The following is a 12769-nucleotide window of genomic DNA, read 5'->3' as shown; positions in this document are numbered from 1 at the left end:
ATAATGGAGTCACCTTGGCCTCCTTATCAGTCTTTGACTTTTGCAAGTTTTGTATCACTGCTTGCCCCACCAGTTCCAAAGCCCTTCCAATAGAGTCCCTACAGTACTCAGGTACTAGCTCGCTGATCCTGAAAGTGCCAAAAAATGCTGCCCTGAACAAGGCCACCTCCTGTCCACTATGACATCTGTTTCCCAGCACCTGCACCAGAGCCTTAAGCATGTTAACTGTGATGGGACAGCATGTATCCTCCCTCAGGCCATTGGTTCGCGATGACCCCGCCAAAGAAACCATCAAACTAAGAAGCTGCTGCAAGGATCTGGGTAACTGTTTAATCTACTGACAAACATAATGGCTGATGGTCAATTGGACATTGTTGACACCATTTCAGGGGTTGCTAATCCACCGTCCCAGCGCTGCCAGCAGCTGGAAAAACGTGAAACCCCCACACCTCGTCCCACAGCCCGATTGCTACATGGGGGGGGGGGGGGAGCTATGTTCCCTCCTCTCCCCCTTCTCCCTATGATAGGTGCTGGAACTAGGGATTCTGGGGGTGCTGTCGCATCCCCTGGCTTGAACTGGTTTCCATGATATACAGGGTCTATAGTTTGGTTCAATGGCTCTCAGCACCCCCACTGTACAGATTGTTCCAGCACCCTGTCCCTATACAGTACTTGGTGATCGGACCTAGCGCTGAGCTATCTTGCTAACTGACCCTTTCTGCTGCTACTCTCCTGCCTCTCCCTCTCTAGACTTGGGGTTGGGGAGGATTTTCCCCTCCATTTCCCCCTCTCACCCAATGTGGTTCCAAGCCAACTGGCAGAGTCCTCTGATCTCTGCTGCTGCTCTGCCTAGTCTGGGGAAAACGGGCTTCGCCCACACTCTGACCACTTCTGCATTTGCTATAGCATCTGCCTCCCCCCTCCCCCCTCAAGTGATATATCCCTTCCCCCACTTAGGGAGCGGTGCTGTCACTTTGGGTAAACAACTTTTTCCGGCCATTGTTTGTTTGAACTTGCTGCTTTCCTTTTTAACTAAATGTAAACGTCAAACCTACTGTGAGGTTACTAAGGTGGGGTATTAGCTTTTTCTGAGCTGGAACTAGTTTTTCAATATGGATAGTGTCTTGTTTTATGCTTTGTTGGCATCTATTGCAACTACTACAAATGCTGAATTTGTGGTAGCACAATTCAGGATCATCAAGGTAGGTAACAGTTATTTTAAAGTCGGGTCAATTGTTTTATGTGGGATGGAACTACCGTAGTTGACAATGTATATTCCCGAAGAAAGATTTAAGCTGTACGAAAATTACTGAGAGTGTCAGAGTTCAAGAAGCAGCCACCTAGTCTGACCTCCTGCACATCGCAGGCCACTAAACCCCACACAGTTATCCCTGTATTGAGCCCAATAACCTACTAAAGTATTACAGCCCTCACGAGACTCAATTACCATGGGCAGAAAATAGAAATGATTTGTAGTGCACCAATACCCAAAGCCCCTGCAATAGCAGGCAATTGATTTAATGAGCTATACCCAGATAACCCTAGCAAGCAACCTGCACCCCATCCTGAGGAGGCCAAAAACAATACCCCCAAACAAACCCAAGGTCCCTGCCAATCCTGCACTTCGGTGGGAAAATCTTTCCTGGCCCCAAAAATATGATCAGCAACACTCTGAGGGCTGGTCCACACTACCCGCCTGATTCGGCGGGTAGAGATCGATCTTCTGGGATCGATTTATCGCGACTCATCTGGACGCGATAGATCGATCCCAGAAGCGCTCCCCCGTCGACTGCGGAACTCCTGCTCGCCGAGAGGAGGAAGCGCTGTCGACGGGGGAGCCTGCCTGCGCCGCGTGGACCCGAAGTAAGTAAATTTAGTTCGATCTAGGAAACGTCGACTTCAGCTACGCTATTCTCGTAGCTGAAGTTGCGTTTCCTAGATCGATCCCCCGCCCTAGTGTGGACCTGCCCTGAGTTTGTGAGCAAGACCCACCAGCCAGGGTTCAGACATATTTTTCTGCATAGCCTGAAAGCACCAACCCACCCCATTTGGTGTCCTATCTTCAGCCATAGCCACCTATGATGTTTCAGAGAAAGGAGGGAGAAAAGGTACATCAGGGTGAAAATTTTCCTTCCTGACTCATACAAGTGAACTGCTGATGTACCAAGCATGACATTTAGGAACAAAAGACATGGGACTGAAAGGGAACTCCCAGGCCTTGGGAGCCCAGCTGCCTGTCCCTGCAGGCAACCCTGTCATACAATCCCACTCAAATGAATATCAAGCTCTATTTTTAAATTATTTAGGTTGTTTGCCCCCTTTACTCCCTGTTCCAGAACCTCACTTCTCTGATGTTTAGTAGCACCTTCTAAGTTCCAACCTATATTTATTCATGGCTAGATTATATCCATTTGTTGTACCAACATTTTCCTATAAACTTAATTAGTTTTTCTCCCTCTTTGATGTTTACCATCTGCCCCCCCCCACACACACACACACCATGTATTTATAAAGAGCAATCATATTCCCTTTCAGCCTTCTTTTTGCTAGGCTAAACAAGCCAAGTTCTTTTAGTCCTCTATCATAAGACAGGCCTTCCATTCTCCCGATCATCTTAGTAGCCCTTCACTGCACCTGGTTCAGTTTGAATTCATCTTTCTTTAACATGTGTGTCCAGAACTGTACATGGTATTCCAGTGGAATGTGAAGGATCTTTTTAATATATCCTGCATTTCAAACACCACTGGGATGAAACATATGCTTTATATAATATTTATAAAAATGATTGGAGAGCCTCAGATAAAAGGTGTTATAGAAGTGGTTATTAAGATCATTGTAAAATGTATGTATTAACATATGTGAAGTTATGAATTCCCTCCCTTGGATGTTACTGGAACATGTTGAAGACCAGACAGCCTAGCCTAGGTAAAGGTGATAAACAGGTCTGTCCTAGACAAAGGAATGTGGGTTTATTTCAATTTACATATTAGCAGTAAACAAAGTCATTGCGCTAAACCTGCTCCTGAATTTGAGGACAGAATTAACATGGCTCCTGCACCTCAGAAAGACCCAGGAGACACAATCCCTAGGAGGCCTTCCTGACTTATATCCCTTTGGAAATATAAAGAAGAGAGAGAAACTCCATCTTTATCCTTTATCTTAGGGTACGTCTATACTTACCTCCGGGTCCAGCGGTAAGCAATCGATCTTCTGGGATCGATTTATCGCGTCTTGTCTAGACGCGATAAATTGATCCCGGATCGATCCCGGAAGTGCTCGCCGTCGACGCCGGTACTCCTGCTCCACGAGAGGAGTATGCGGAGTCGACGGGGGAGCCTGCCTGCCGCGTCTGGACCCGCGGTAAGTTCGAACTAAGGTACTTCGACTTCAGCTACGTTAATAACGTAGCTGAAGTTGTGTATCTTAGTTTGAAGTGGGGGGTTAGTGTGGACCAGGCCTTAGCAGACAAAGGAACCAAGCAATCAGATCTTGGTGATGGGTCCGGGCCAGAAAAAGCTGGAAAGGAGATGTGGGTGAAAGAAACCATTTTGAACATAGACTGTATCTTGCTAGATTAAGTTTTAGTCCTTTAGATGTATGTGTTCACTTTTTTGCCTGTCACCATCTCTACCTTTATCTCTTTTACTTGGCATTGCTTAATCCAGGATTGCTTTGTTAATAAACTTATTTTGCTTTCATTATAAATCATCAGTGCTATGTACGTGCAGTAAAGTGTGCGCTTCTAGAAAGCTAACAAGTTGGAGTGTTTTACTGTCTCTGTAAAGGGAGTGAAGCTAACACATTCTCTGTGAAGGTCCAATGAGAGGGATGGTCCCTGCAGTGGGATGATTTGGGAGTGAATTTGGGGCTGGAAGTGTACTGAGGTTAGCTTTAAAGAAGTAACCATAAAATCATAGAACTGGAAGGGACCTCGAGAGGTCATCTAGTCCAGTCCCCTGCACTCAAGGCAGGACTAAGTATCATCTAGACCATCCCTGACAGGTGATTATCCAACCTGCTCTTAAAAATCCCCAATGATGGAGATTCCACAACCTCCCTAGGCAATTTATTCCAGTGCTTAACCACTCTGACAGTTAGGAAGTTTTTCCTAATGTCCAACTTAAACCGCCCTTGCTGCAATTTAAGCCCATTGCTTCTTGTCCTAACCTCAGAGGTTAAGAAAAAAAATTCTCCCTCCTTCTTGTAACAACCTTTTATATACTTGAAAACTGTTATCATGTCCCCTCTCAATCTTCTCTTCTCCAGACTAAACAAACCCAATTTTTTTTCAATCCTCATTAATAGGTCATGTTTTCTAGACCTTTAATCATTTTGGTTGCTCTTCTCTGGACTTTCACCAATTTGTCCACATCTTTCCTGAAATGTGGCGCCCAGAATTGGACACAAATCTCCAGTTGAGGCCTAATCAGCACAGAGTAGAGCGGAAGAATTACTTCTCGTGTCTTGCTTACGATACTCCTGCTAATACATCCCAGAATGATATTTGCTTTTTTTTGCAACAGCGTTACACTGTTGACTCATATTTAGCTTGTGATCCACTATGACCCCCAGATCCCTTTCCACAGTACTCCTTCCTAGGCAGTCATTTCCCATTTTGTAAGCGTGTTCCTTCCTAAGTGGAGTACTTTGCATTTGTCCTCATTGAATTTCTTCCTATTTACTTTAGACCATTTCTCCAGTTTGTCCAGATCATTTTGAATTTTAATCCTATCCTCCAAAGCACTTGCAACCCCTCCCAGCTTGGTATTGTCCGCAAACTTTATAAGTGTACTCTCAATGATTTAGATAATGGCATAGATGAAGATATTGAACAGAACCGGACCCAGAACCGATCCCTGTGGGACCCCACTCGTTATGCCCTTCCAGCGTGACAGTGAACCACTGTTAACTACTTTCTGGGAACAATTTTCCAACCAGTTTTGCACCCACCTTATAGTAGCTCCTTCTAGGTTGTATTTCCCTAGTTTGTTTATGAGAAGGTCATGCGAGACAGCATCAAAAGCCTTACTAAAGTCAAGATATACCACATCTACTGCTTCCCCCCATCCACAAGGCTTGTTACCCTGTCAAAGAAAGCTATCAGGTTGGTTTGACATGATTTGTTCTTGACAAATCCATGCTGACTGTTATTTATCACCTTATTATCTTCTAGGTGTTTGCAAATTGATTCCTTAATTATTTGCTCCATTATCTTTCCGGGTACAGAAGTTAAGCTGATTGGTCTGTAATTCCCCAGGTTGTTTTTATAGATGTGGACTATATTTGCCCTTTTCCAGTCTTCTGGAATGTCTCCAGTCTTCCATGACTTTTCAAAGATAATTGCTAACGGCTCAGCTATCTCCTCAGTCAGCTCCTTGAGTATTCTAGGATGCATTTCATCAGGCCCTGGAGATTTGAAGACATCTAACTTGTCTAAGTAATTTTTGACTTGTTCTTTCCCTATTTCAGCCTCTGATCGTACCTCATTTTCACTGGCATTCACTATGTTAGACGTCCAATCTCCACCAACCTTCTTGGTGAAAACCGAAACAAAGAAGTCATTAAGCACCTCTGCCATTTCCACATTTTCTGTTTTTGTCTTCCCCCCCTCATTGAGTAATGGGCCTACTCTGTCTTTGGTCTTCCTCTTGCTTCTAATGTATTTGTAGAATGTTTTCTTGTTACCCTTTATGTCCCTAGCTAGTTTGAACTCGTTTTGTGCCTTGGCTTTTTTAATTTTGCTCCTACATACTTGTGTTATTTGTTTATATTCATCCTTTGTAATTTGACCGAAGTTCCACTTTTTTGCAGGACTCTTTTTTGAGTTTTAGATCATTGAAGATCTCCTGGTTAGATTGGTCAAAGCCAGGGAGAGGCTTATTAGCTGCTGGCAGGCTCCTGGGGTCAGAGTTCTGGAACAAAGCTGCACAGCCACAGCATACCCAGGGTTACAAGGCAGATGGTGACCAAGCTCCTTTCTGGCCTGGGTGAACCCCGAGATATCACAGGGGTACACAATTATCTACATTTACAAATAACATTAAAGATGGCATAAGCTTTTTAACAATATCTACAAGGGAGAGATGAATCTAGCAAAGAAATGCTTAAAAATGGTCTAACGCACAGCTCAACAGCCCAGTATAAACATTTAGCAGTGTATAGCTCAAAATGCTGCTCACCTTTACTAGCCAGTCCAATCAATAACTATCTTGAAAGCAGGGAAAGACTGTCCATCTCTCAATCTGAGGGCTGTTCTGCACCTTATTCCTCTCTTCAAAAGCAATGTCCACGGTTCCCTTGTTCTTCTACTATGCAAGAGCAGCGGCTATTTAATTACCTGGAGGATTTCACCACCTTTTTCCAAAGCTTTGGTTTTAACTTCCATGGATTATTCCTTGCAGCTATGAGATTTGTAGCCAACTCTCTGTGCTGTACAGATTGTTTCTAGCCCAGGCTCCTTGGGGCAGGTGTTTCTTATTACTAATTAAGCACAGGCAGGCAGGCAAACACCCTTCAATGTACCAAAGGCTCTGTTTCAAGGGCTACTGTCTACCACAGAAGTGCATGAACAGCAGTTAGCAGAACAATAAAGGAAGCTGGTGTGTACTGAATCATGAGGGGCCAAAGCTATGAGCTAGTCTAGGTAAGACTAGGGTGGTGGGGTTATTAGAAGAAGACACCACCACAACCAAATCCCACCAGGAAGGCAATTTTGAATTCACTACTGAAATTTGTGGGGAGCCAGTAGAGTTGTTTGAAGATAGCTGATGTGATCTCTCTCCTTTGTACATTATACAATAGTACTTGCTATTTGTATAAATGAAGGGGAAGACCCAGTGTAAATTAATAAATGTTGCAAATTAGCAAGGCAGCAAATGAACACCTAAGAAATGAGGGAGATTACATCACAAAGCACAGAAGCATATCCTTGCCTTTTAGGAAATGAGTAGTTCCAGTGAGGTCAAGGGGACAGCTCATGTTTCAAGTTAGGAAAGTGTTTGCTGATTCAGGGCCTTATTTAACAAGTGTTGTTCAGTTTTAGTGATTTCTTATACTTCCTATCCAGTAGTAAATGTTCTGCAGCAGGGCTTCTCAATTTTTTCTTAAAGTTTTTCATATTCAAATTTCATATTTTTCTCATGAGTTTTTCATATTCAAACTTCCCTACCTGTTTGTGATCATGCTGACCACTGTCTCACCTCCCAATTGCAATTACAAACATTTTGATGGTAACCACAAACAGTTGTTTAAATGGACACGTCATAATGGGAGAGAAAATTCATATTTTTAGTTTTCTTTAGACTGACAAGTATTTTGTCTACTTGGCGGATATAGCATGGCTGGGGGTAGGGATAGAAGTTAATTGCACTCATTTCACCTCCTATCAGTTGTTTTTTCCTCAAAGGGAATCCAGGAAAGCCAGCAGCATGTGACTGCAGGGGCTTTCTTGTGAGAATTTTGGGTCAAGCAGGATGACAAAATGAGAGTGAAGTGAGTGAGGTAATATCTATTATTGGACTAACTTCTGTTGGTGAAACAGACAAGATTACACAGAGCTCGTCTTCAGGTCTGAAGAGCTCTGTGTAATCTTAAACACTTCTCTCTCACCAACAGAAGCTGGTCCAATAAAAGATATTACCTCACCCACCATGTGTCTCTAATATCCCAGGAGCAGCCTGGTTACAAAACACAGCAAACAAAAATGAGTTGTGAAGTTCTACTGAAGACAGGGCCGGCTCCAGGCACCAGCTGAACAAGCTGGTGCTTGGGGCGGCAGCTTGTAGGAGGCGGCATTCCGCCCAATCCTAGGGCGGCACGTCCGCTTTTTGTTGTTGTTGTTGTTGTTGTTCCACTCCGGCCGCCCTGTAGGGGGCAGCGGCGTGGAGGATGGGAGCGCCCTGCAGGGCAGCCCTTGTCCTTCCCTCCTAGCCAACCGGAGTGGTGCGGAGCCCTCCCGGCAGGGGGCACGGCAGGAGGGGTCGTGTGGCAGCGCCCCGCTGAAGCCCTGGCCGCCCCCCTTCTCTCTCTCCCCCCGCTCCCTCCCCCTCCCCCCGCTAGCCGGGGCACATCTGCAAGGGCAGGGAGTCCCCCTGTGCCACATTTTTTTTTTTTTTGCTGTTCTGGCTGCCGCAGGGCGGCCAGAAAGCCAGAGCCAGCCCTGACTGAAGAGTAGCTATATACTTAAGCAGTTAGAAATAAATGCAGGAGATGGCTGGGGAGTGACTTGTCCTCCACTACTTCACCTCTATGGCCAAGATAAGTATAGCTGTGGGAAATTTATATTAATTTCTTTTTATTTTAATTTACAGAAACGAAGCACCAGTGATGTGGTAAGTGCTCCCATGACCCAACAGGGTGAGTTTAAGGCCTTTTGGGGTGTAAGGTGCTGTTACTTCTCATGCTCTTATTATGGGTTTAAATCCCTTTATCAGAAATGACTTTGGCTCATTTGGAGGTCTGTGAGTAAGTTATAATGCATATCTGACCCTGTTATGATGTAGAGTCCTTAACCACTTATTGACTTGGTGGGCTCTACCTGAGATCTACGTCCACATAAAACACAGTTAATATGCAGTCAGTAATGATGGCTGCTAGCAGTGTTTCTCCCCTTCCCTGCAGAGTAGGGTACCACATGGTTATCTTCCTGTAACTCTTTAGCATTTGCTATGCAGACAGGACCTCCTCCCCCTACTGGTGTACAGGGGTGGTGGGACGATTTTTATAGTGGGGGTGCTGAGAACCAAACTGTAAACCCTGTATATGATGGAAACCACTTCAAGCCAGGGGGCGCAGCCGCACCCTCAGCTCCAGCATGTTTGTGTAGCCAGTTTGATCAAGCCTCCTTCCTCTGAGCACTCTGTGGGGGAGACCATCCCAGAATCCATTGCCCGGGGTGTTGCTGGTGCGGTTCTCTGTGCATGTCATCCATGCATTCTCTCTCTTGCTGAAGTACTATGGGCAAGCTGCCCAGAATTTTCCAGAATGTGCTTGTCCAAACATGGCTAAACAGTCTGGTTAATGCAGCCACACAAACATGGTTGAGTTGTGAGGGGGAAAAAGCTATTTTGTGGACACAACCCAACTATGTTTTTTTGTTACAAGGTTAGAGGAGTGTCAAAAAAATTGCTTATAAAAAAATTGTTGCTGTTGTAATGTAGACAGACTTTAGCTCATCAAGCACCAGGGCTTTTGCCCACCTATCTCTCTCCTCATTAAACAATATATTAAATAAAGAGACAGTAGCTATAGGGGTAACTTAGCTTTCCTCATTCTAATAAAGTTCCTTGCCCCGTATTGGAAGACAGCTACTCTTTCTGTGATTACCATTGTTGCATGATTCTGTAGAATGGAGTTAGAATAATTAGCACAGATTTTTCACTGTAACCAGGGTTTCTCTTTCATTCTTCAGATCTTCAATGGCATAGATATCTACAGCATGAAAATTGATAGCAAAGTGACACCTCGATTTGCCCACAACGTCATCACCAGTCGAGCTGTCAATTGTGCCAGTGTGTCTAAGGAAGTGGTTTTTTTGATGTGGAGCTCCCCAAGACGGCCTTCCTTACCAATTTCAGCATGTAGGTAGTTTGCTGATAGCTTGTCTCAATAGGGTTGCCAACCCTCCCGGTTTCACTGGGAGCCTCCTGGAATCTCGCCCCCTCTCCCAGAGGCTACTAAAGCCAAACTGGAAGATTTTAGGCACTAAAAGTCTGGCAGTGCAGCGGGGCTAAGGCAGGCTTCCTACCTGCACTGGCCCCACGCCACTCCCAGAAGCAGCTGGCATGTCCCTGCGGCCCCTGCGGGGGGTGCAGGAGTCTCCATGCACTGCCCCTGCCCCAAGCACTGACTCTGCAGCTTCCATTGGCTGGAAACTCTGGCCAATGGGAGCTGCGGGGGCGGCACTTGCGGCAGCAGGCAGCATGTGTAGCTCCCTGACCTTCCCCTCACCGCCCCGCAGGGACATGCCAGACACTTCCAGGAGCAGCATGGGGCCAGGGAAGGCAGGGAGCCTGCCTTAGACCTGCTGCACTGCCGCCCGAGGTAAGCACTTCCCAGCTGGAGCCCACAACCCTCACCCCCTCCTGCACCCCAATCCCTACCCCAGCCTGGAGCCCCCTCCTGCTCCCAAAATTCCTCCCAGAGCCCGCACCCCAGCTTCCTGCCCCAGCCCTGAGCCCCTTGCTGCACCCAAAACTCCCTCCCAGAGCTTGTCTCTCCTCTGCAGGGAGGAAGGCACCGTGAGGCGTATAAGGTCCTTGGCTACCTCAAATGCCTCTGGCGTTGAGGGGAGCTGGAGGTGATCCCCTTGGCGGTCCAGAGACCATTGAGGGGTTCAGATTCAACTGTACCCAAGATGGGGCAGGAGTCAACAAGACCCTGGAAGGTGGGAGAGACGAGGTGACCTGGCTCAAAATAGGTGCTTCGATGCTGCAGGTCCCTTGGTCTTTGGAGGGGGAGAGCGACGCCTATCCGGCCTTTTCTTCTTCTGTGGCACCGGGGACTGAGAACAGTGCCAGACAGAAGAAGGTTTCTTTGGGGTGGAGCCGTGGCAGTGCCATGAGTCCTTAGGGTCCTTCTTCGGCACCGGCTAGTGCACCAACAGCACCGGAGCACTGCGGACCGACGAGGAAGTGCTCAGCGTGGATTCTGCCAACCCCGAGTCGGATTGCGCTTGGAGTGCTGCTACCATTAGCAGGTTTTTCAGCCTTTGATGTCTTTAAGGGTCCTAGGGTGAAATCTCTTGCAGATTCTGCACTTGTCCTTCTGGTGGCTCTCCCCGAGGCACCGTAGATGGGAAGACTGCGGGTCACTCTTCGGCATAAACTTGCCACAGTCCTCGCAGAGTTTGAAACCTAGGGACCGGGGCATACCCCAGAACCAGGGAAAACGTTGTTTGGGGGGAACCCCCAAGAACTCTTAACAACTACAACAACTATGACTAATAACTAACTATTTAAACTATGAAAACTGAAGTGGACCCTGCCAAAAACGCTTGCAATGCAAGAGCAACAGTTGTTCCAGCTAGCCGTCACCGGCGGTAAGAAGGAACTGAGGGGATGGCAGATCAGCAGGGCTGCATATTGGATGCCAGGAAGGCGCAACTCCAGGGGGCACCCAGGCCGACCCTACGGATGCTGCTAAGGGGAAAATCTTCTGGCTGGCGTGCACACGGCGTGCACACACCTGATTGGAATGGACATGAACAAGCACTTGAAGAAGAATACTATTTCTTTAAATAAATAAAAGATGCTGTGATGAGGGGTTCCACACACCACTAAGATGGCACCTCCTCTTGGAGGTTCTGGAGAATAGCTTGCAAGAGCATCACCTCTTTCTGCAGTTGCCCACTGTCTCTCCACCTCTCTTTGAGTCTGCATCCCCTCTATCACACTATGAGCTGTTGCTGCCTCTTTATGATGCCAACCAGTCACTCTTCTTGTTTTCCTCTTCTGGGGTACCAAAGACTTCCTTCAGCAGTCCTAAGCAGTCTTCCCATTCACTGCCTTGTAGTGCTGCTCCCTCAATGGCTGGCAAGGAAACACGGGCCAGCCCGCTACACTGGGTTCTGGCTCAGGGACCCTCTAGCCAGCAATCAAAGCCTGTTCCCTTCTAGACCTTACTGCCTTTCCCTGAGCCCTGTCCTGGCTTCTCCTCTCACTGGGTTTGCCAGCCCAAACACACCTCCCTTCTCCCAGGGAGTGACTACAGACTTTCCACTCCTTTGCTGCCAATTGCCAGCCTTTATAATCCCCTCCTCAGCTGGCTTCCTCATTCAATCAGTGGATTGCTTAGTCACCTGATTGCTCTCCGCTGTGGCCTATTGGGTTAATTAGCCCTCTTCACAGTCTGCATTAACCCTTTCAAGGAACGTGTGGGGTGAACATCCCATCACAGTTGCATTTATTTGTCTGCTTTCTTTATTGCCCTTCTTGTCCGAATTGTTCACAATCCTCCATTTTGTTGCTGCCTTGCTAGGAATTGTCCAAATAGAATTTTTAATTGTTTCTATTTTTCTACATATCCAAGAAGGTACTAAAAGTTAACAGATGCCAAGAAATAATCTCAGATGCCATGATGCAATAACTGTTAACAAATGCTTACATATGAATGGCCATCACTTTCTAGGTGCAAGGTGTACAGTAACTCCTCGCTTAACATTGTAGATATGTTCCTGAAAAATGCGACTTTAAGCTAAACAATGTTAAGCGAAGCCAATTTCCCCATAAGAATTAATTTAAATGGGGGGGGGGGGGTTAGGTTCCAGGGAAATTTTTTTCACCAAACAAAAAACTATATATTATATAGATATACACACAGTATACGTTTTAAACAAACAATTTAATACTGTTCACAGCTATGATGATTGTGAAGCTTGGTTGAGGTGGTGAAGTTAGAGGGTGGAAGAGGGAGGGATATTTCCCAGGGAATGCCTTGCTGCTAAATGATGAACTAGCACTTGGCTGAACCCTCAAGGGTTAACACATTGTTGTTAATGTAGCCTCTCACACAAGGCAGCATGAACAGGAGGGAGGGGAGACAGCATAGCAGACAGAGACAGACACACACCTTGTTTGTGGGAGAGAGAGAGAGAGATGCACACTGCCCCTTTAAGTAAGCTGACCCAGTCTTAAGTGCATTGTCTTTTTAAGTGGATCAGGAAGTTGAGACAGCAGCTGCTGCCCCAGGCACTCTCTGTCTCTCCATCTGTGTCCCCTCCCTGCTCTATATGGAGAAGGGGTGTCATAACTATAAAGGGAAGGGTAACAGC

General features: G+C 46.4%; 1 pseudogene; it reads left to right on the top strand.

The window, feature by feature from the left end:
* Nucleotides 1-1112: 1112 nt before the first annotated feature.
* The window catches only part of LOC135881563 (inter-alpha-trypsin inhibitor heavy chain H3-like), a 120165-nt pseudogene continuing 108508 nt past the window's right edge, over nucleotides 1113-12769 (top strand).

This window comes from Emys orbicularis, chromosome 7 (genome assembly GCF_028017835.1).
Source record: "Emys orbicularis isolate rEmyOrb1 chromosome 7, rEmyOrb1.hap1, whole genome shotgun sequence".
NCBI lineage: Eukaryota > Metazoa > Chordata > Testudines > Emydidae > Emys > Emys orbicularis.
The sequence above is the reverse complement of the archived record's forward strand: the minus strand, read 5'-3'. Positions and strand labels throughout refer to the sequence as shown.